Genomic DNA, 26,183 nt, shown 5'->3' with positions numbered 1-26,183 from the left:
CACTGGCAGAGGCGGCTTGAAGAAAGTATTAAACGGTGGCGGAAAGACATTGATAGAATCGAAGAAATAAGAAAAGGAGTTAATCTAGGACAGAAAGCCAAGGACAAGCTTGAAAGGAGGTATAGATTGCTGGAAAAAGGAACGATGAACGTTCTAACAATGTTGAAAGAGAAGGTGGTATGAAAATTAAGAACTTTGTTGGAAAAAGTGTTGCATTTCGGCAGAACAACCTTTTCCGGAACAATCAGTCTCAGCTGTATAAAGAATTAAATGGTAGCAAACAGGCGGGAAATAACAACACTCCAAATGCAAAAGATGCAAGGAAGTTCTGGAATGGGATTTGGTCTGTCGAAGGGCGATATAATGAGAAGACTAGCTGGTTGGGAGAGGTCAGAGAAAGGCTATCAGAAATGCAGCAGATGAAGAACATTGAGATAACCATCGATGACGTTAAGGCTGGCATACGAAGGATGACAAACTGGGAGGCACCTCGTCCAGATGGAGTGATGGGCTTCTGGTTTAAACAGTTTTCATGCCTTTATCCACCTATAGCTGCTGCTCTGAAAAGGTTGTAGAGTTGGGAGATGTCCCTGATTGGCTTGTGAAGGGAAGAACAACACTGATTAGGAAAGATCCTGCAAAAGGAACAGATGCCAATAATTATAGACAAATTACATGTCTGCTATTGATGTGGAAACTGTTGACTGGAATATTTACGGAGAAAATTTATGAACATCTAGAGAGTAATGGTGTTTTTCCTGATGAACAAAGGGGTGCCGGAAAGGCTTGAGAGGTACTAAAGAGCAACTACTAATTGATAAAGCAATAATGCAGGATGCGAAGAAGAAGAAGAAGAAGAAGAAGAGGTCTGAGCGTAGCATGGATCGATTACAGAAAAACTTATGACATGGTTCCTCATTCATGGATTCGTGAAACATTATTGATGATTAAGGTTGCTGAGAATGTGGTAGGGCTTTTGGAGACATGTATGGCTCAATGGAAAACGGTGCTGACAGCAAACAGAGAGGAGATGGGGCAGGTTAGCATTAAATGTGGAATATTTCAAGGAGATTCATTATCGCCACTTCTTTTTGTAATGATAATGATGCCACTGAGCATCCTCTTGAAGAGAGAAAAACTGGGGTATAACTTAGGATCTGGTGACAGACGCCTCAACCATCTACTGTTTATGGAAAATATTCGGTAGAAATGAAAAGGAAATGGAGAGACTGGTAGAACTTGTAGGAAAATACTCAGAAGACATTGGGATGGAGTTTGGGATTAGTAAATGTGCGGTGCTGGTGATGAAAAGAAGAGTAAAGGTTCATTCAGATGGAATAGTGCTGCCAAATGGAGAAATCATGAAAGAAATAGAAGATACAGGATATAAGTATTTAGGAGTGCTGAAGGGTGTAGGCATTATGAACAGAGAAATCAAGGAAAAAGTCAGGAAGGAGTATCTTAGAAGAGTGAAACTAATTGCAAAGTCGAAACTGTATGGAGGAAACCTAATGAAACCAGTAAATGCATGGGCAGTCAGTGTTTTGAGATACAGTGCGGGAATTTTAGAATGGTCTGACAAGGATTTGCATGCCATGGATATCAAAACAAGAAAAGTTTTAGCAATGTTTGGTATATTTTGCATTCGAAGTAGCGTAACAAGGCTGTATCAAAAGAGGAAAGATGATGGGAGAGGATTGAAAAGTGTAAAAGATTGTGTTAGAACAGAGATGTCATTGAAGGATCATGTGGTTAGAAGTGAGGAGTGGATGCTTAAGGTTGTGGCCAATGAAGTGGAGGTATGTGAGACCAAAGCTGATTATGTGAAACGTATGGATAGAGAAAGGGCAGAGGAACTGGCTAGGAAGAAAATGAATGGAAGGTTTTTCTATGATGTAGCAGAAGTGGCTGATGAAAGATCATGGCAATGGCTTAAAGCTGGTTATCTGGCTAAGAGTACTGAAGCTTTTGTTTGTGCAGCACAAGAGTAGGCATTAGGAACGCGATTGTTCGAAAAAGTGGTTCTAGGAGAGGAAGTTGCTGTATTTGTGGTAAGACCTCAGAGTCAATTGCACACCTTGCAGCAGGGTGTAGTGGACTGGCCCAGAGAGAGTACCGCAAAAGACATGATCGCATGAAACTCTGGATATATTGGGAGGTTTGTAAGAGGGTTGGGGTGAAGTGTGCTGGAAAATGATTTGAGGAGGTGTCTGATTAAGTGAGAACAAGTGAGGATGGCAAGCTAGAGGTATGGTGGGGCAAAAGTGTCATAACGACCAAGCAATTGGAACATAATCGTCCGGATTTGGTCGTCATTGACAAGGTCTCAAAAAACTGGTAGATTGTAGACTTCTCAGTACCCTGGGACAGCAATATGAGAGAGAAGGAGAATGAGATGTAGAGCAATTATGCTCCATTGGCCTTGGAGATAAGGCGTATACACAGGGTTAAAACACAAATAATCCCGGTCGTAGTTGGTACACTAGGAGTAGTATCAAGTCGTCTGGAAGGAAAATTGAAAAAACTACAAATCCCCGATGTTTTAGGCGGCCTTCAACCCTCTGCAATTATAGGTACCACCAACAACCTTAGGAAAACCCTTGATCTTTGAAGCCGGGATTAAGTGAAATCCTCTGGAAATGAATCCTCCCATCCCTTTCCAGAGAGACGTTCATAAACGAAATAAGAATTATTATTATTATTATTATTATTATTATTATTATTATTATTATTATTATTATTATTATTATTATTTCTTTTTTCATTCTTCTTTTCATTCATTTCTTCTTATTTTTCTTGTTCTTGTTCTTCTTGTTCTTCTTCTTCTTCTTCTTGTTCTTCTTCTTCTTCTTCTTCTTCTTCTTCTTATTATTATTATTATTATTATTATTATTATTATTATTATCATCATCATCATCTCCATATTAATACGCTTATTATCTTCGGTCGATATGATCCTGAACATCTCTTACAATGAAAATGGAATATTCCAAATCGTCTCAATCAATTACTCCTGATCTTAAATGGAACACGTATATCAAATCTGTTGCCAAGGCCGCTGGAAAAATGGTGGGATCTTTCTATCGATCCAGTAGATATCTCACTGCTGATGCTATTCTCTACCTATATAAGAGCCAGGTACGTCCAAGGATGGAATACTGTTGCCACATCTGGGCAGGAGCTGCTAGAAAGGACTTGTCCTGCCTTGATAGAGTTCAAAATAGACTTCGTAGCCTCGTAGGAGATGTCCTTTTCTCCTCCTTGCAACCTCTATCTCACAGAAGAGATGTTGCGAGTTTGTCTCTGATGTATCGTTATTTTCATGGAAAGTGTTCAACTGAGCTTCAATCTTTGGTCCCCCCTCGCCAAACTTTCACAAGAAACACTCGTCTAGCTGTAAACACTATCAATAATTTCCCCCACTCTTTATCTGTGCCTAAACCTAAACGTAGATTCCATGAACAAAGCTTCTTTCTTAGAACTGCACGCCTGTGGAATTGTCTTCCGTTTTCCTGCTTTCCGGCTGACTACAATATGGTTGTGTTCAAGTCTAAAGTAAATAAGTTCTTGATGAGCCGTTCCATATAAGTTATTAAATTTACCAAATTTTCATTACTAATGATTACTATATTGACCAATTTCTACTGTACACTCTTTAACCCTTATCCTTGAGTGGCCTCTGGGCCTTGATAATGTGGTGATGCCTTTGTAAAAAAAAAAAAAAAAAAAAAAAAAAAAAAAAAAACCGTTATAATGCTGAATTTCCTTAGAACGAAAATGGAATATTCCAAAATCCCAATAAACAATTGTTTAAGATAAGTTAGTCATCGCCAGCTAGTGTGTGGTCACTGCAGACCACCACTACCACCAACTACCAACACCAACTGCCACCGCCACAGCCACAGAAGACAAAACTATGGAGAAATGTTTGTGATGTGTGCACTGGACGTGGAACAAAGATGTCATATTCCACAAATCACGTAAATTAATCAATTAATTGTCAGTGTTCTGTGAGGATCAACTAATCAAGTTTCTTGTATGCGGGATCAGTTTTCCCGGATTTTCGATGTAATAAAACCGTATATTTATGTGTACATTTGTAAAAAAACCTGCACAGTCATCTTCCGGAAATGACGTCACGATGGTGATGGTGGGAAGGGAGGACGAAACATGATTATGTTTCTTTTAAAAGTGCTCTAGAGGCCTCCAGGGATTACTACTCGAGTAGTTTCATTTTTAAATAAGAAATAAGGTACTTGTACAATATTCCACCCAAGAAATAAGGTACTTTTACAGTATAGTACCCATGTAAAAGCACAGAAAATTTTACCTGTGACGTACATAAAAGTTATTAAAACCGAAAATCACGTAAAATCGTCGAGTAGTATGAGTTTTCATTATTTTCTCAAAAAGGTAGACTGCTGTACAAGTACCTTATTTCTCCTATTTCGGAAGGGGTATAAGGAATCAGTCATAGAAATAGCTGAAGAAGTTTATGATCTAAAAATCACTTTATTTCATATATATTTTTAAGAATGAGGTATATAGTGTAACTTCTGGTAATGGCTAAAGCAGTTTACGATCTAAATATATATATTTGTAAGAAAGGGGGGGGCTATAAGGAGTCAGTCCCGGAAATAGCTGAAGCAGTTTCCGATCTAAAAATCACTTTATTTTACCTAACAAATTCAGACATTCTATTTCATAATAAATTAAGAATATTTATCTTATGAAATATATATATATTTGCAAGTGTTGCCATATCATCTGCCAACATCCTACACTTTTATTTTTTTAACCAAATCCCACCAATCGCATTCCTTGTTGATTCATTCTATTTTCTTACCACTATGAAAAAATTGCAAAAATTGACATGCAACATGTTTCTATCAAATCTTATTACTTACATGCCAAATTATCAGATTATCAAGAAAAGATTATGGCATAATTATTACTAACTGATTTACAAGTCACTTTAACTAAATTATAATCTCTAAAAAAAGTGGTGCCTTACTATACTTATATTTCTTGTAATAATATATCTCAAGAAGTTCTCCATATTTGGCTATAAAAATATTTATTTTTTAATTCATGGTCTGATCGGAACTAATCCTCCACTGATTATTCTATTAAAGGACATTCTGTTGTTTGTTTATGTGATGTTTTCAACTACCGTGGAATTTTCACGAGTTATCATCATCATCATTATTATTATTATTATTATTATTATTATTATTATTATTATTATTATTATTATTATTACTGCTAGCACGGCCCGTGTACCAGCGTTGCCCGGTGAATGTATACCCCCACCTGTAAAAACAAACAATTAAATTACGATTGTTAGTGGGAGCCATTGCCGGCCCAATAAAATAGCAAACACAGGTATCCGTGCTGAAATGAATGCGCCATGCCGAATTAACAACGTTAGTATCTATAAACCCATTTTTAGCATAGGTATTTGATTGTGCTGTGATTATTCAGTGCTTTTGCCTAACGTGTCAAATAAAAGTAGGATAGTGTGGGCTATTAGATAGCAGTCGTAGTTTCTAATGAAAATAAAAGAATGAACTCAAAATTAATTGTAACTCAATGCATTTATTCTGGGGGGAGCATTGTTTCACGAGGAAAAGAAACAACCAAAAAACATTGCAGCGAACCTGAACAATGATTCCCGTAGCTTTAAATCTTTTCCTTTTAACTTTGTTGGTATTTTTTTCGGCGATTATCATCGAGTACAGGCTTAATTTGCAGATTAAAAATGAAATTAAGATAGTATTTTTAATGACTGTAATAGTCGGGGATCAATTTGTAATGATAACGTTCTAATAAATGGAACACACACATTTTTTGCCACGTCAGTTATTAATGCTGCCCCTAGCCATTAAATGTTTCCCTTTTCTGTTGGTAACGTGTATACAATTTTTTCCAAGGTGTTTTGTTTATGCGAACGATAAGCACATAGTCTATGATACACGTCATAGAAATTTGTGAAAAATTGAACAGGAAAAATCTAAATGCCAGTGACAGTATTAACAATGGGGGTGGCGAAAAAATGGGTGTTCACTGTAATGGAACGTTATAATTCCAAAATGTAAGCGCTGATAATCGTCTGAAAAATTTACGAATAAGTGAAAAATAAAAATTAAAAAAAGTAAATGGGAGGGGCAACATTATTCATGTCTACTTATTCTTTTTTTTTTTTTTTTTTGCAATCTGAAAGTTATTTGTGTTTTCAAAGTTCTAAAAGGGTAAACGTGTCCAATACCTGACCCTAACTGGAGTTGCTGCACTTTACTAAATATTTAAAGCTAAATCTTTCAGAAAAAAAGGCAAAATTGATAATTATAGCCAGATTATCACAAACAAAGAAATAAAAGTGTTGACAAAAAATAAGTTGGTTTATTTCGTTCTATAAACTTCGGCATAATAATAAAAACACGCAAATATTTGGGAGCTAATCGTTTCAATTTAGTCCAGAGTTAACATATTCAATATAGCCATATTCTCTATATAGCATTAATAAAAGTAATATTCACGGTTTAAAAAGTTAAATTGGTTGTTTCCCACCGCCTTTCGCATTCACCTTAATTTGACGACATTTAAAAGCATAACGTTATTACATAAAAACTTTTTTGCAGACAACAATTTTACATGCGATATTCATTATCATAATACCGGAAACCTAAAAAAAATGTCGTCAAATCACATGGCAAAGATAAAATAATTGACTAATAGATTTCCGACATTTTTCATTTACTTTTTGTTTGTTTTTTAGGAGAAATCTTAATGTAAAAGACTCAAATATTTGAGAGCTAAACTCTTCAATATATAAATATATATATAGTAAATGCGTCAGTTTGAAATAACACCAATCTACACGTTATGTGTTTAATGATAAAAAAAACACTTGATTTCAAGGGCTATGTAATTTTTTGTTGCTTGGATAAAGATGTTGATGACGACGAAGGAGATTCTTATAGTGGATAGCGTGTTTTAAACTTTGTAAAAGAAAGCAAGTAAACGGGTTATTGAACGTTCGTTTAAAGATTTTCTATCTCTTGTATTTTTCAATCTTACATGACTGAAATGACCTATGCATTGAATGAACTTGACGCTGGGCGGAATAATATGTCTCTTACTGACACCATATTTTAATGTTAGTAAGCATTCGTTAATAAAGCGAAGAACTGTATTCTGGAATATGAAAATTTTCAGAGCTCAGCCAATCAGAATGGACGGACTTTGGAAAGAGAGCCTTTATTATCTATAAATGGGAAATTGGAAAAATTATGTTAGGTCTATGTATGTATGAGTCAGTTACGATTGGGGTAATCACAGAATTTGTGGAATGTGTAGAATTCGTCTCGATGACAACCGGTAGCAGTGGTAGGACTAAATATTTAGACAGAAAGTAGGGACTCCTTCGTCCAATGATGTTGCGATTATTATGGTGTTGCTCATAGGATAAAATGTAGTATTTTATTATCACGATTGAATTTGTCTAAAACTGTGTCCGAAAGCTACACAAGATAGTTGTTATTAGCGTAGATGGATTGAATTTGTATGTGGCATCTGTTGTTGCAAGCCTGCGATACTTTGGCCATTTTATTATATATGGAGATTATCATTATTATTATTATCTTTCCCTTTTCCTTATATTTCTTCTTATTTTTTCTCTAATTCTCTTTTTTCTTATTTTTCATCTTCTTTCTCTAATTCTCTTTCTTTTTATGTTTCGTTCTCTTCTTATCCCTTTCTCTTTCTTTTTATTTCCCCTATTCTTCTACTTTTTTCTTCTCGATCGGTTTCTCTTCTCCTTCTTCTCCTTCTTCTTCTTCTTCTTTTTCTTCTTCTTCTTCTTCTTCTTATTCTTCTCATTTTCGTTTCTTTTTCTTTTTATTTTTTCTTCTACTTCTTTTTTTCATTAGGTTCTCTTCGTTCTCCTTTTTTCTTCCTTATCTTCTCTTCCACCTCCTTCTTCTCCTTCTCTCGTCTCATTCTTCTTTTTCTCCACTTTTTTCTTCATTTTCATTTTCTCTTTATGCTCCTCATCTGAAAATAGTAACTGGATAAAAAAAAAGGAAAGAAAAAGAAGAAGGAAAATGAAAATAAGGGGAGACAATTCAATTTATTTTTTTAGCCTTGATTTACGTCGCAACCAGGTCGCTTTAATCAAAGTGTCGTTATCGAGCCTCGCTTTTTACTTGGCACCGGTGTATAATCTAAAAGAAAGTGAAGATTATTCCACAAGTGCCAAATAAGTAGCAAGCATCAATTCTTCAAAATTCCTGTTCTTTCTTACTCTTTATTTCTACCTCTTTTTCTCCTTCTCTCTCTCTCTCTTCCCGTCATTCTTTGGTGTCGATTAGAAGAACACAGAACCAGAACGTAGTCTCAAATGCAATTTTCTTGGCTGCCCTGTTCATCCGCCATTGCTGTTGATATCGTTTCTTTTTCTTTAAATTGTTGACCGGAAAAAGAAAAAGAAAATAATATTTCATTTATTTTATAGAAATAAAACTTTAAAAAAATAATTTAAAATCTTTTAAAATAACAAATATTAATAATCATTGTCGTGTTAGAGTGTGGCACAATGAAGAGCGCCCCTTTTGAGGAAGCTGGGGGCTTCTACATTAATGAAACTTGTGCCTAACTTGGTCTGCAATTGTGTGGAGGAGAACGCATTTCAATGAGAACACATTTTTTAATGTTTAAAACTGTCGGCACACGAAGATTGACAGGTGTTTAGGTATCCAGTGCACATTATAATTTGAAAAACAAAACATGGGTGATGAAACATCTCTCTCTCTCTCTCTCTCTCTCTATATATATATATATATATATATATATATATATATATATATATATATATATATATATATATATTTCACTCCCTATCTCTCTCTTCATTGAAAGAGAGAATTGAAATATGATTGTATTGTTAAAACCGTTTTGGTTTTTATAAAAATATGCTCCTCATTGTTAAATCTAAAATAAATTATATATATATATATATATATATATATATATATATATATATGTATATATATGTATATATATATATATATATATATATAAACGCATTTGTTCGCTACTTTTGTATAAGTGTTAAATTTCAGCATGCCATTAATGCCGACGATGGAAGGATGCCTATAACGACGCAATGAAGACAAGAAGCGACCCATGCCAACTGGTTATAGCCGACGGCATATCGACCCGTTATGTTGCTATTTCCATGTGCCTATCGTTGGATATCGTGTCTAACACTCTTCCAGGAAACGATAGTGTTATAATAGATTATGGCAAATAAAGTAGCAGACTTTTCTAGATATAATTTTGTACTGTCAAGATCAAGGGCTGACAACTTTTCGAACATGAGAGCCAAAAAAGCTATGCTGGTTATAGGAGGAGAGACAGCTAGTTTTGGCCAGATTGTCATGGAATGTTACAATGCTATCACTGACAGCCATTTTGGATAGCTTGTTATTCTTTGCCTAATGTTTACAAGTGCATGTCAGAACAACCTGGCAACAGACTGAAATAGACCCAATGCACCCAGTGAGTGGGGCGATACCAGGGGTCGGCAACCTTTTGGAGTTTTGGACACATTGTCATTGAGGACAAGGGCCTTATTAAATATGTAAATAATTTTTTTGTGCATTTGAAGAAAACAAGTGTAATGTAGTCGTTATGTGTCAATCCTCAGAACCCACACGTTGTATGCAGACAGTCACAAAGAAACAAAATACAATGGAAGAATTTGACTCACTATTTTTTTTAATTGAAACAACAGACTATTACAGTAGAACCCCGAGATACGGCATTAATCCGTTTCGGGGTTGGGATCATAAGGTGAAATCGCCGTATGGCGGAGTTTAAGCAAAATTTTATACAGTGCATATCAAAACTAAGTAACAAAATACATTACAGTATATAATAAACATGTATATAATCAAATAACACCGTAAGGCGGGGCAAAGACCGTAACCAAGAGCCAATTGTAACCTTAAAACACCGTGTCACGGGATCCCCGTATCACGGAGTCCCCGTATCCCGGGGTTCTGGTGTATTAACGAGTGCTTCTAGAATAACGTTTTATCTCTTATTCAAAAGTCTTCTCTTATTCCAATATGACTAACAAGATTTTGCTGAGTCAAACACATGGTACTCTTTCCTTGTCCGACCATGCCTATGACACGTCTTCCCCTGCCGCTCACGGGCTACGTCTAACTCCGCTCTCTCGCGTCTCAATTACTGTTCAAATCACTTTTCGTGTAGTGTTCATATCTCTTATTACACATGTCCTTTTTATCTCCGCTGCCAATCATGTCATTTGAATATGGTTGCTGCTGCTGCTGCTAACATACACGCGTCTGCCCTCTCTTACACAAGTAATAGATATAGTATGGTTATATTCAAACGATGTCACTTATCTTACTACAGGAATATAAAAAAAGCAAAAAAAAAACTATAAAAATATTTTACATATATATATATATATATATATATATATATATATATATATACTAGCGGGGGGGGGGGCCTGGCGTAAAATACGCTTTGCTCGGGCGTAAAATACGCTCAAATATGATATTTTAATTTGTCCAGATGTCGTATATATTATTATAGAGTCGTGATTTCAAAAGTTTTGAAAAAGTATTAAGGTACTATCAGCTAAAATCGAAACCGAAACTGTAGCATTCGAAGCTGGTGACGTTACCACTGTACCAACGTGACATGCGTATAAACCGATCAAAAATCAAAAGATTAATGCACACAATGATTAACGATTTTTTTTTTCAATTTTGACCCATTTTTGACCCCTTTAAAAACAATTTGGACCGATTAAAGACCCATAAAAGAACAGCCCATAAAACCCAATCATTTGAGGTCTCCGGCGCCGCTCTGCAACTTTTAGTTTCGGAGGAGATAGAGTTTGAAAATATGGAGACAGATCGACAGACAGACAAAGGCATATAGTCGTTTATATATTAGATTACCGCAATAATAAAAAAAACATTATTACAATCAACAAAAACAAAAACATGTCATTTTTACACCAAATCAAAACTAGAAACAATAAAACAGAATTAAAACACTTTAAGATGGAGTAACAATTATGTCTTTTACGATTGCACACACGTTCAAACAAACCCAACACATACAAAAACTAAATTTTGATTTGGGTTTTGATAAATAAAAACCAATAGGAAAACACATTCTCGCATAAATTTAGGTAAAAAGTGGAATTTTGACACAATATATTCCATCTCTGTCAACTATGTTTTGTTTCGTTTATATTGATATCGCGCAAACTGTCGACGAACGGATTCGACCTAAACCCCACAAAAAAGGAAAAAAGGAAATTAGTTTGACTTCAAAAAACTTCGGATTTACAAGCTAAGAATTCGGCTGGCAATTACTTTCTAAAAACAAAATTCTAAAAACAAAAAAAAAAGAAACGAAGGTAAGGGAAAGCTCTCCACTATAAGTAATCTTTTTGTCTCTATGTATAAATTGAAAAGAACTGTACCAAACCTATTTTTGTTAATGCTGTAAAAAGTAAACAAAGAGAAAAATGTTGACCCAAATTCACCGCGAAACAATTCTAATTGTAACTTGTCTACTGTTCATTCTTATGCAAAGTCGGACATTTTTCAAATGAAGAGAAAAGGTTTTTTTGCCTTTTCTTTTTGCTGCTAACTTTATGCAAATTTTTAACGGGAGAGAAATTGTTTTCCCTTTTCTTTTTTCTTTGACTAAAGTAGTACTGAAAGGAAAGACTTTTTCATTGAGTGGAATTTTCTGAAATATTCTATTTTTAACTGTCTGTTCTAAAGTGAAATTTTTTTTCTTCCTCGGGGGACAAGTCCCACACACATACACACACACATAAAAAAAACTAGCCATTTTGGTTAACTTCCGGACAATTCCACAATTATTTTTATTCTTTTGCAACTGTACAGTTGTTTGTTTCTTTCTTCTTCTTCTTCTTCTTCTTTCTTTCTTTCTTTCTTTTCATGTTTTTAAGTTGGAGAAAGAAGAACAGTCTCTCAGCGGTTGTATTTTGAAATGCCGGAACGATGCGTAGCTACGGGAGATTTACGTAAGTGGTGTGAGTTCCGTATTAGGAGCGTTAATTTAATTGAATGAAATAGAATACGTATCATGTACGCTTGAAAGCCAATAAAGAAAATAAAAAGAAACAAACAAACAAACAAACAACTGTAGAAAATTCTGAAGATGGAGATGATCCGAAATATATAAATTTCAAACAAGTAAAATATTTAATTTTCATAATACTGCGTCGTGATTTGGCTTTTAGACGTACATGATACGTATTCTATTTTATTCAAATTAAATCAACGCTTCTAATACGGAACTCTCACACCACTTACGTATATATATATATATATATATATATATATATATATATATATATATATATATATATATATATATATAGTGATTTAAAGGTTATGAGGGTTTTTTCATGCTTCAAAAAACCCTCGTAACATTTAAATCACTATCCTAGAAGCATACGTGGACTTTTAACATTATATATATATATATATATATATATATATATATATATATATATGATGAGAATGATGGGAATAGTATTCTGACGATACAGAAAAAAAGGAACAAACCAAGTCATAGTTTCATCAAAGTTTCGTCTTTATTGTAAGACTTCTTTTGGGTGAATGAAATTAAGAAAATAAAATTCCAGTACAAATATTTGAAAATATATTTTTGATGTAATGAAATGTATGACTTTGTTTCAGAAACGAAAAAAAGTTGTTGGAAATTCAAAAAAGTTGTTGGAAATTCAAAAATGTTGTTGGAAATTCAAAAAAGTTGTTGGAAATTCAAAATAGTTGTTGGAAATTTTTAAAAGTTGTTGGAAATTCAAAAAAGTTGTTGGAAATTCAAAAAAGTTGTTGGAAATTCAAAAAAGTTGTTGGAAATTTAAAAATGTTGTTGGAAATTCAAAAAAGTTGTTGGAAATTTAAAAATGTTGTTGGAAATTCAAAAAAGTGTGTTGGAAATTTAAAAATGTTGTTGGAAATTCAAAAAAGTGTGTTGGAAATTTTAAAATGTTGTTGGAAATTCAAAAAAGTTGTTGGAAATTTAAAAATGTTGTTGGAAATTCAAAAAAGTTGTTGGAAATTTTAAAAAGTTGTTTGAAATTCAAAAAAGTTGTTGCAAATTCAAAAAAAGACGTTGTGAAAGAGTAAGATTTTTTTTTACAACATCACAAAGATATGATGAAATTATAATTCAAATATGGATATGTCACTGTTATGTAATTTATTGTCTGATTATATGTTTTTATTTTGGTTGTCTCTCTCTCTCTCTCTCTCTCTCTCTCTATATATATATATATATATATATATATATATATATATATATATATATACTTCTGTTCCTCCTTTGCTATAATATAACTTTTATATCTAATTTATCTTAATTGTTTATGTGGTTCTTTGTCATACGCAAACCTGCTCTCATCATCAAAAATGAACCTGCGAAGGCCAGAGACCACACCACGAATTGTTAACACTCTCCTAGTAAGTAATCAAAGGGAGGTGATGATGGTTTACGACACAGACTAAGGGCCTGGGTGTTTAAGTTCAAATCTAGTTCGTTCCACAAAAATCAATTTCACTTACGATGTTGGCAAACTTCACGTTGTCCCTCCTGTGAACACTCAATGTCTCTCTAGAAAAGAATTCTGACTAGAAAAATATTGGGGAAATCAGAGCCAACAATAGAATCTGCGGATTCATATGATCTTCTTTACTCCTATAAACTTGTTTTCTGGTGTACTGATATTCATATTGAAACCCCTTTTTTCTATTTATTTGAAGAAAATACAGCTTTGTTATTGTCTCGTGCAATTGCATTCACTAGCAAAAGTTCTAGCTAATTTGCATATTCTTTTAAACATTCATTTTAATAAATTCTTTATTAATTTTTTCGGTTTTCTTATGGGATCGGTCCTGGATATGACCTTAAACTATATCCAGTGGTGAGGCTCCAGCTTGCAGGCTTTGGGGAGTGTGGAGCAACCCTTTAATTGCCATTTCTCCCAGGTCCACTCTGACCTGGAGTGGTAGTACCTGTAAGGGTCCCAACTCTGGTTTAAATAGAAAGCGACTTGAAAACAATAAGTCTTTGGATTAGGCATTAAATAACCTGAAAAGGGTTTATATGCCGTAAAACAAAAACAACCAAACCCATCCAAATACGTGTGAAGCAAAGGTTGCACAATCTACAACCTGTGAAAAAGATTTTTGCTGCGTTATTTTTGCTTTTGTTTTACGAGTTTTCACGTGTTTACAATTCTATAATTTTAACGTTTACAAATCTCTTAAAAATTGTTTCCACAGATTAATACTAGACAGCATGTGTAGAGAATTTCGGTTTAATGCCTTTTATATAAATTATGTTGTTTTATTTTTTTGACTTTGGTATACCAGCTCTCCAACGTTAGCTATTGTCTACATTTACCGTGGTCTTCGATATGACCTTAAACTATATCCGATGGTGAGGCCCCAGCATGCGGGCTTTGGGGAATGTGGAGCCACCCTTTAATTGTCATTGCTCTCAGGTCCACTCTGTAGTACCTGTTAGAAACCGACTTAAAAAACAAACAAATATATTCTCTATTAAACAATTGTTCTTCAAAATCACTGGATTCGGCATTAAATAACCTGAAAAGGGTTGATATGCCGTAAAACAAAAACAACCAACCAAATCTTATGGGATGATCATTTTTAGTTAACTATTACATGTAATTATATTCATGCAGATATTCTATATGATTTATAGTTGCGTAACATTTGCGTAACAAGTTTATAGTAAACAATAACCTCTTTCTATTTATGTTTATGTACTAGCATTTCAACTGGGCCTTTCCCGGGTCTTTGGATGTGTATGTTGAGCAAAAAAAAAAAAAAAAAAAGTGGTAGTAGGAAGGCAGGCTCGAACCCGTACCGCAAAGGGGGAAAAGAACGGGGTAAAACCTAACGTTTATGCTGTTACGACCACCGCCAAACCGGAAGCGACATTTTTTTTTTTAATTAAGGCTAGACAATTTAAAGGAAAAGATAACTTTAAAAAAATATCGGCGAAAAAAGTGACCCCCCCCCGTAGAAAAGTGCCTAGTTGAAGGGTTAGATATTAATAATTTTAGCCAATTTTTCGATATTTGTCGTATGAAAGGTCGAACTTTAAAATGATACTGATCTTGGTAAAATTTGGTGCCTCTATTGAAAGTTTAAGGAAGACATGCAAACAGACGTACATACATACATACATTTATATATTGAGATAGGGCAAGCTTTTTCATCAGATGGGTCGAAATTTTTTAGTTTATATGTTGGTAACTAAACATTTTCGACCCAAACTGATGAACAAGCTTGCCCTATCTCTATATACCCTTTATGTAAATTTTCAAATATTTAGACCAGAAATTGTCTGAGTAATTTGGAAGAGACCGCAGAGGTCAATTTTTTTTAACTTCGACCTCTATTATGACCCCTTAAAATTTATTGTTTTGGGCTCAAATCAAGTTATTAAGTTAGATCCATGTCCAAGGAACCTATATCTAAAATTTCAAGTGAGTAGATCCAAAATTGTGGGAGGAGTTTGGTAGTTCTCAAAGGTCAAATCGTTGAACTTTGACCCCTTAATCGCCAAATTTCTGGCCAAAAATCGATCACATCGATTTTCCCAAATCTCAGTACCCTGTATATCAAATTTCGAGTCTCTAGACTAAAAATTGACAGAGTTATTGCGTAGGAAAATGTACACAGACACACACAGACACGTTCACTTTTATAGATAGATAGATAGATATATAGATAGATAGATAGATAGATAGATAGATAGATAGATAGATAGATAGATAGATTTGTTTAACAAAAATATATACGCATACATAAATATATATGGAAACAATTTTGTGTTTACTATAAACTTTATACGCACATCTGATGCAAGTATAAATCATGTAGAATATCTGCATGAATATAATTACAGGTAATAGTTAACTAAAGATGATTATCCCATTAAAAAACCGAAACAACTAATAGGGAATTAATTAAATTAATGTTTAAAAGAATATGCAAATTAGCTAGATCGTTTGCTAGTGAATGCAGTTCCACAACCAAGATATAAGAAAATTGTATTCTCTTTTTAAATAAATAGAAAAGAGGGTTTTTAATAAGAATATCGTTACACACAAAAGAAAACCGAATTTATTGGAGTGTAGAATATAGATAGATAGACTAATAGATTAAACAAATATATATACGTATACGTGAATATATATGGAAACAATTTTTTGTTTAATGTAAAGATTTTACGCAAATATTATGCAAGTATAAATTATGTAGAATATCTGCATGAATATAATTACACGTAAGAGTTAACTAAAGATGATCATCCCCTAAGAAAACAGAAAAAAACTAATAGGGAATTAATTAAAATGACTGTTTAAAAAGAATATGCAAATTAGCTAGATATTTTGCTAGTGAATCCATTTCCACAACCCATATATAAGAAAATTGTATTTTCTTTTAAAATAAATAGAAAAAAGGGTTTTTAATATGACTATCAAGACACACAAAAGAAAAACGAATTTATAGGAGTATAGATAGATAGATATGTATATATATTTGTTTTAAAAAGTTTGCCTACCAAACTCCTCTGTCAGTTTTTGGGCTACAGACATGAAACTTAATATATAGGATAATCGAACCCATGTCAAACTTTATATTTGGGGTCTAGCCAGGGAAAATCGATGCAAAATTGTGAAAATGAAAAAAATGGAGTTTGCTAAGTGAAGGTCGAACAACAGTATTACGAATATGCGTGCATAACGTAATAGCTATTGGTCCATGTGTTAATTTTTAGCCTTCCAACAAACCTGTATTCATAGCTCAGGCATTAACGTCAAAGGAAAAAGTAAAATCGTAAGTTAAACGTTTTGATTTCGATTCTCGGTAGTGGCGAACGAGTCATATTTGTTTTTAAATCATTACTATATATTGGGAGCAATATAATATAATAATAAATACGAACATCTGCATTAATCAAAATATCATATTCAAGCGTATTTTACGACCGGGCAATGCCAGGCGGCCTGCTAATATGATAATAATAATTAGTAATTTTAGTAAAAATATAAATGAGCCAAAAATCTATATATTTGTTAATTACCATATTCTATTGCAAGTACATTTTCACACACACAGAAATACAATATTAGGAGAATGATTGCTAATAGATATTTTTTTAATTAGTGGATGGTATTTTTCTTTACCCACAACGCTTGACACACAGTTTCTTTGACCTTTTATTTGGTATGATTAAATCCCACCTGAATTATAAGTCGATATTTTTATATTTGTGTACTGGAATAGATGTCCTGGAAATGTCAAGAATTGTCGTTGTGATATTGGCGTGTTCCCATATGGGAACTTTGCCAGTTTAACCTTTTACCTAACACTATTTTTTGCTCTAGTTTCGTTTGGAGATATTTTTACATAGTTGTGTTTGCTTGCATTAATATCACAATCCTCTTTAATACTTGCTGTATTAAAGACTTCTCGAGTTACCTCCCTTTCATCGTAACTCTTTTATAAATCTTAAACTATATATATATATATATATATATATATATATATATATATATATATATATATATATATATATATATATATATATCTGTGGAACAACAAGAGTATGAAATAAAGTCACAAAACTATACATTGGTGGATATAGGATGGATCGTTTATTGAATAATGGGATACAAGAAAAATTTGGGGAGAGAAGGGACTCTTAATGCCAGGGTATTTCGAAGCCTACCTTGCATTTATCCCCCCCAAAAAAAAAAAATAAATTATAGGCAATTCTATGACCGCTATTTGCCATATATGTTGCACCTGTCAAAAATACTACTCCATAGATAATAGACACCTCACAAACCGTTAAAATAAAATTACCACGCAGCCAAAATATACCCCCAATTAAACCCTAAAACATATACCCCTTATACTCAACACTATATTTAAAATCAAATACATTTTATATATCATACTATATATAACAAGCTTCTCCTTTATTTATTTAGAATTCATTAAAGCTTTACCCAACATTCTATAATTCCACTTAGTTTTTTTTTTCACTCCTAATGAACCCTACGTTAGATACCGCATCTCCTCCATGCTACCTTGCACCTTCTCTACTCTTCTGAGGAGAAACATTAGGCTTCGAAATGCCTTGGCATAAAGAGTCCTTTCTATCCCCCAAATTTTGCTTGTATTCCATTATTCAATAAATGAACCAATCTATATCCATCAATATATAGTTTTGTGTCTTCATTTCATACTCCTGTTGTTCTATTGTATAAGCTTCAATGATAATTGTTGAGCTTGGCATTATCCAGACAAGTCTCCTCTTGTGGAATTTAACTCTCTCTTGTCCTCTTACGCATTAAGCTATATATCTGTGGAAACATATTTTCTTATAATATATACAAATCCTTATTTAAGAAGCTCAGTGTAATTGCAGAGCAATATAGTGAATCAATGACAAAAGACTATATTCCAAAGTTCATGATGTTGACCATCTTATAATTAATTTTTGTTTATTCAGTTGACATTTACAATTAAATAGTTTGAAAAATGTTCATTAATACTAGATTGTCGAATATTGAATTAGTAAAAGTATTTGAAATGTGAAATTTAAAAATATTACTTTCAAAATAACTTATAATAATAATAATATTGATAAAAATAATGATAAATAAATAAACTGTTTTTTTAGTTTATTTTAGTTTAGTTTCGTATATGCAAACATGTATAATAGTTAATAATTTATTGATGTTATTTTCATAAGTATGTATACAGAAATTAGAATTAATAAATTTACTAATTATTAAATTGAACATTTTGACAGAATATTCCTGAATTAATAGAGCATGCTAGTACGAATAGTTGGGTTTATGACTTTATTTCTAACATTCAAACTGGCGTAATGGAAACATATTATAAGATATTTACAGCTTCTCTTCCAATTTTCAGATTTTAATCACATCAAACCCCAGTTTATTTCCTTTTTACGGATTGATTGTTGCTGTTTCTTCTGATGAGTTAAGGGCATAATAGATTCACTGATTGGTATAATAATTAAGTGATTGATTTTGCGCTACGAACCAAATACTGTCAAGAATCGTAAATGTATTAAAGTAATAAATTATAAGATGGTTAACAACATGAATTTTGGAATATAGTTTTTGTCATTTATGCATTATATATATATATATATATATATATATATATATATATATATATATATATATATATATATATATATATATATATATATATATGTTTTGGTAAAATATGTTTTTTTAATTATATTTTACTTTGTGTATACCAATCCTTTTTGTTTAGAAGCTCGATATGTTTAATATAGCAATAGAGCATATATAAAAAGAGCATATATAAAAATATCGCTGCCTGCACAACACAATGTTGAGTTTTCTATGAACGTTTTTCTTATTGCAGAATTATATTGTCATTTATTTTTCTATCTAAGCAAAGAATTTCTTATTTTTCTGGAGAGTTTGCGCACGAAAAGCGACGGTATTGAACTAATAATAACCGTTTGTTTCTGCTAATGAAACGGATCTGTAAAAAATGTACCGAAATTTTAACATAATGCAAAATCTGTTTTGCAAGAAAAATGAATATTTGGATCTTGAAGTTTATCTTTATTGCTATGTATATATATATATATATATATATATATATATATATATATATATATATACTGCATCTGACATAGTTAATATCACTAAAAAGATACTAAACAGAATTATACCAACGTTAAAATCCAAAATAAAGCATAACCGTTAGAGTTCTTCGGGTGAAGTAATAAAGTGGTTCCCCAAAAAATCAAAAAAGTATATTTATTATGTTTGACATAAATGCATATTACTCTTCAATTCTCCCTATACTATTCGAGAAAGCACTTAAATTAGCTGTAGAGGAAACGGGCGTGACCAAGTTGGAGATTGAAATTATAAAAATAGCTAGAAAAACCTTAATCTATATATATAAAAGCGAAAATGTATGTATGTATGTATGTATGTATGTATGTATGTATGTATGTATGCTTCTCCTCGATGTCCACAAAAGGCTTCTTTCAGAGAAGCGCTCGCTCGCTTCGCAACTTCTTAAAAGTTTTTATATCATCTATAAATTGTAATATCTCACACTTAACCACGGAGCTCGCCTGTCTATTTAATTTTATTGACTTTCAAACGTTAATTATTCCACATTTCCCGCATCGGCACGCGTTACATTCGGTTTTCGGTATAAAAAAAAAAGCGAAACTCGACTCTAAAGTCAGGCTCAGAGCCGGTGGTCTCTAGAGAGCTAAGTAACGTTTGTTCAATGTCGACTTCGTCATATCAGACGGTAGCTTTCAATTTCGAGAAAAGGGAGCGGGTTTTTAAAAACAAACGATTGACCTCATTAAAAACGATCCCGCGCAAAATGCTAACTGCTGAATACCTATCGCCGTCACGTTAATCAAAAACGCGCACCTGTTTTTTTTCACACTTTACTATTTTCCAACTGCGTCAAGGCTTCGTTTTTTTTTCACGGGCACCTGTTTTTTTCTCTTGTTTTATCACACACACCTACAAACACTCGGGCAACGCCGGGTACCCCTCGCTAGTCAGATATAACGGGGAGTTATGGACAAGAAAAGATAAAGAGGGCCATTTGGACATCACAACGGATTGACCGGATTCTGCTAAGGTTACTGACTTGGTAGGCTTGTACTTACTAAAGGAGATAAACAGAAAAATACCTGGTTTAAAGGGGGGGCTATATACGGATGAAGCACTATTTATAGTTAATTCTAGCGATCGAATCACTGAAAAAAGGAGGGAAAATATCAGAAGTTTTTTTAATGAAATGGGATTAGAAATAACAATAGACAGCAATTACAAAAAAGTAAACTTTCTTAATCTAAATGATAACACATATGAACGATATCACAAAACTAACCAAAAAATATTCTGTATTGATTATCAATCGAATCAGCCTAAGTGTATGAAAAGGGCACTTATCTCTAACATTTCTAAAAGAATATCTGAGCTTTCAAAGAATGAGTCTTTTTTTTTTTACAAAGCCATCACCACTTATCAAGCCCAATATGTCACTGCCGTAGACAGTTGGACAATAAAGTAATCGTTAGTAATGGAAGTTCGGTAAATTTGTTAACTTATATGGAATGGCTCATCAAAAACTTGTTTATATTAGACTTGAAGACAACCATATTGTAGTCAGCTGGAAAGCAGGAAAACGGAAGACAACTCCATAGGCGTGCAGTTCTAAGAAAGAAGCTTTGTTCATGGAATCTACGTTTAGGTTTAGGCACAGATAAAGAGTGGGGAAAATTATTGATAGTGTTTTCTGCTGGACGGGTGTTTCTTGTGAAAGTTTAGCAAGGGGGGTATAGATTAGAGCTATCGGATGAACGTGTTTTAGAGAGAAAATGTAACTGCAAAATACCTGGCAACTGTCCGTTGGGTGGCAAATGCTTTACCTCAGAAATAGTGTACAAATGTGAGATTAAGGCCGATAATATTAAGAAGGTGTATCTTGGAGCCGTGGGTGCGTCTTTAAGGAAAGATACAGAAACAATGTTGTACCCTTCAAAAATGAACCGAAAATAGAAACTAATAGAGAAGGTGTTAATAATAGAAGGGGGGTGGTGCCAGAATCAACATTAGAAATAAAAAGAGGAACACAATTGCATTAGGTGATCGGGTCCGGGAACTTCATAGAAACAAAAAAGATTTTGGATTGAAATGGTCAATAGTAGATAGGGTAGTAAGTATAGACCTGGGAAATCAGTGTTTACTGGAAGGCTTCTACATAGTGAATTCTAAAGAAATATTAAATAAAAGACTGGATGCTATACAGGGATGTCATCACAGGAATAGATTTCTGCTATCATATATTAAATGTAGCTGAGAGAAAAAATTTCTGGGAAAAATAAAGGCTTTTGAGTGTAAGACCAAAGTTAATATAGAGTTAACTAGCTAACAATGATGTAAATTAGATGTGATGAATGAGTCAAACTTTGCAAGCAAATCTGGAATCTAATATTCTACACAAGAAACGCATTTTTAGAAATAAATACAATAGATTATTAGATAAGAAATTTAGATCGATAATAAGGATTAACCAAGATGGTGGACTTGTAGAGGTACAGGATACTCTCAGGTGTGAATAGTCTTCTAGCTCGATATAGGGAACCCACCTTCTTTGCAGCAGTCTTTGCAATGTCCTCTATGTATTTGTTCTAGTTTATATTGCCTGAAAATATTAGGTCGAGGAATTTGATGGTAGAATTCTCAGGTAGGGTGTTATTTGTCATCGATATAAGCGGTTGAATAGGCATCTTGTAATTGTTTCAAAACTGGGAACACAATTTTAGTCATATTGATGGTGAAATAGTTGATACCGTTCCAAAATCAATAAAATAGCTTAACAAAAATTAGCAATATGAATTTTAAAAATATATATTAGTAATTAAAGAACGGGGATTAATTGATACTGTTTTTAGATCAGTAAAACTAGAAAAATCCTAGCTTTTTAAATGATACTCTTGTTCTAATCAAGGTTAACCCCCACTTTCATCGGAGTAAAACGTACATGGAACTAAAGAATATATTTATTAATAAAATACTTATTCATGGGATATGTATTATTATTAGATAAGTATTTAAGAACTTAATTCCCGAATTGATATTTTGTATTCAAGCCACGCATAACCTCAGAAAATTATGGTTGGATCGCAAACGTAGGTTAAATCTTTGGTAAGAAAATTAGTATTATGGTTAAGATATGCATTACAAACTTATATTTTGAATAGGTTGACTATTTTTAACTGGTTTTGTTTGATTAATAAATAAATCATAAATGCATATTAGGAATTTACCAAACCGAGAAACATCGAACGGCTTGAGTTACTTCCCTTCCAACGTTATGGATACATATTAGGATTTTAGTAACTTATAATTTCAATTAAACCTTTAAAATTTCGAACTTACAGAGTTATCTCCCTTTCTACATCTAAAATATCCGATAATTGTAAGTCTTAATAAGAAAGAACGAAAGAAGATAAAAATAAAATATAGATTGAGATCCTTAATTTTAAATGAAGAATGAGAATGAACTAAGTATAAAGTAATGTTAAACTCTCTTTCCTTATTGAATAAATTTTAAACAAAAACTTTTCTTAAATCACATAAATAGGTTAGCAGATATTTTTGTAAATAAACAAAGCAAATCCCAGATACGAAACTAACGTAGAATCGCAACAATTTAACGTAGTTGAATAGTCCGGATTAAAAAAAATAATTTAAATTAAATAAAGAAATAAAGAAATTTAATTTAAGAAATCAATGAATAGTATTAATAAAACATATTAAATGGACATAGGTAGTTATTGGTAACATTGTATGATACTTTGCTAACTTTTTTATATTTTTTTTTAAATGGAGATACGAAAATAGGTAAATATATATATCTTTAAAAAATACTTTGCAAGGATGCGATATAGGTAAAATACTTTCGCTTGTATTCTTTTCCTTATAAGGTAAATGGTTTCCATAATATTTTATTGTTAAAGTTCTTTTTATTTAATAAGTCTGAAGAAAGGCTGTTATTGTGAAAATTTTCAAATGACATACTGTTTGGATTTGTCCGAATAGTCTTGAAACAATTGTAACTAACAATGAAATACACTATTTGTTGTTATCAACCTATTCTTTGAAGTCTTAGTTTTTGTTAAAACAATATATAAATGCTCAATTATAGATTATGATAATTTTGTAGCTTACAGTTTAAGTCATCTCTTTTTGGCTTAAAATTTATTGGTATATGAACGATTACTGAATTATATAAACTCAGTAAAATTCGGAATACTACAAAAGCCAGAGATGTCTCGTGTCGTGGGGTTCGAATCGTTCGACTGGTAGTAATTGTGACACCCTGCACTGAAGAATCCCGAAAGGATGAAACACTAGTGTCTGTAGGTATTTAATTATTATAGTAAAAAAAAAAAAAAAAAATAATAATTATGACAGCCCCTTTAAGAAATACGTTTCTTATCGTTGAGCACTTTCTGTTGAATAAAAGTCGGTCAATTTAGCTCTTATGCGTAGATCGTCGTATAACGATTTGATCACTGTCTGTCTGACGTAATGAACATTTAAATTAAAATGTTTAAAATTCAACGCTATTTCACACGATTAATGGTAGCTGAATGGATACGGTCTCCGCTAATCGAGCCAGAGATGTCTCGTGTCGTGGGGTTCGAATCGTTCGACTGGTAGTAATTGTGACACCCTGCACTGAAGAATCCCGAAAGGATGAAACACTAGTGTCTGTAGGTATTTAATTATTATAGTAAAAAAAAAAAAAAATTATTATGACAGCCCCTTTAAGAAATACGTTTCTTATCGTTGAGCACTTTCTGTTGAATAAAAGTCGGTCAATTTAGCTCTTATGCGTAGATCGTCGTATAACGATTTGATCACTGTCTGTCTGACGTAATGAACATTTAAATTAAAATGTTTAAAATTCAACGCTATTTCACACGATTAATGGTAGCCGAATGGATACGGTCTCCGCTAATCGAGCCAGAGATGTCTCGTGTCGTGGGGTTCGAATCGTTCGACTGGTAGTAATTGTGACACCCTGCACTGAAGAATCCCGAAAGGATGAAACACTAGTGTCTGTAGGTATTTAATTATTATAGTAAAAAAAAAAAAAAATAATAATAATTATATATATATATATATATATATATAGGGAGACGATGAAAGTCGTTCATCTCTAAAGTGCACCCTTAAAGATGTTTATAAGGGTAAAACCCGTTTAACATCAAATATATCCTATTGCAATTGAAATCATATTTGTAAAGTTTTTATTTTTTTATGGAAAACATGGAAGTGCTCCTAAATCTCTCAGAAACTTATGGGGGCCAAATCTTTAAACTTTTAAATAAATCATATTTTGATGAAATTTTAACCATGTGCATAAAATTCTAAAGGGAAGATAATGGAAGTGGTAGAACAGTTGAGGTAGCAGGGTCACTTGATATGGAAAGGAAATTAGTGTAAGAATATTAGTGAAAATTGAGTTTTGCTAAATTGGTCTAAGGTTTTGAAAGTTTACAGAAAATAATTAGCTCCTTTGTTACAATTCAAATACTCCAGTTTATGTTTTTAGCAAACCCCAATTTTCGCTAACTTTCTTTAAAAACTATCTTCGTTAATAATTAATTTTATACCTTATCATTTTTGTAATTTTTTTGGATATCTTCGTTATTGCGACATGCCAAGTAAGTAAGTTACCATTGATTTTACTTGAAATTCAATATTTTCAATTTTCAGATTTTGCTCTAATGAGGAAAAAGCACCTCAACGCTAAAAACACTCGAGGATAAGAGTTAACGAGGTAGTTTGACAGATGAGATCGATAGATAGGTAGATAGATAGAATGATGATGAATGCTATGAGGATATTGAAGACTTCCACATACCAACTGTTCTAGACGGTCAATGCAGAAAACAGCCATTCTTCCTCCTCTGTCAGCTTTTTTATGTTTTATTTTATGGGATATCAACCCCTTTGAGATTATTTGATGCCAAATTCAGTAATTTTAGAAAAAAGTTGTTATTCCTCAATTTTTTTTTATATTATAGCCCTGCCTTCACCTAAAAAAAACGATAGTCTCTCCCAGTTCACTGGGCACAAACGGCTTCGCACGCATTAACTGTTACGACTGCTACTAACTAATATTCGCCCATCAGCACAACCAAATCTTCTCCTAACAATGTTTTGATGAAAGACGAAAAGCAAAAAACAAAAAACAAAAAACAAAAAACAAAAAAACATCACGACATTCTTCAAAGAGAAAAATCTATCGAACATTTATTAATACCTTTGATCTATACACAAAAATCATCAGAAAAATTGAAAAAATAAAAAATGGTATAACTAAACAAAAGCTCTCTGTTCTTTTTAACAATGTTTGCTTCAATGAGAAAATGCTGCTTAAATATACACGATATTT

The 26,183-nt window shown here is 32.7% G+C and overlaps 1 long non-coding RNA gene across 1 annotated transcript in view; it reads right to left on the bottom strand.

Moving 5' to 3' along the window:
- Nucleotides 1–3,786: 3,786 nt before the first annotated feature.
- The window catches only part of LOC145298643 (uncharacterized), a 76,021-nt gene continuing 53,624 nt past the window's right edge, over nucleotides 3,787–26,183 (bottom strand). Inside the window, exon 3 of the long non-coding RNA XR_013870922.1 lies at nucleotides 3,787–8,459. This is a non-coding gene — a long non-coding RNA (uncharacterized LOC145298643). The remainder of the gene's footprint in view (nucleotides 8,460–26,183) is intronic.

This window comes from Euprymna scolopes, chromosome 2, assembly GCF_053919585.1.
Source record: "Euprymna scolopes isolate OS-2025 chromosome 2, ASM5391958v1, whole genome shotgun sequence".
NCBI classification, from domain to species: Eukaryota; Metazoa; Mollusca; class Cephalopoda; order Sepiida; family Sepiolidae; genus Euprymna; species Euprymna scolopes.
This window is presented reverse-complemented; position numbering and strand designations above follow the sequence as displayed.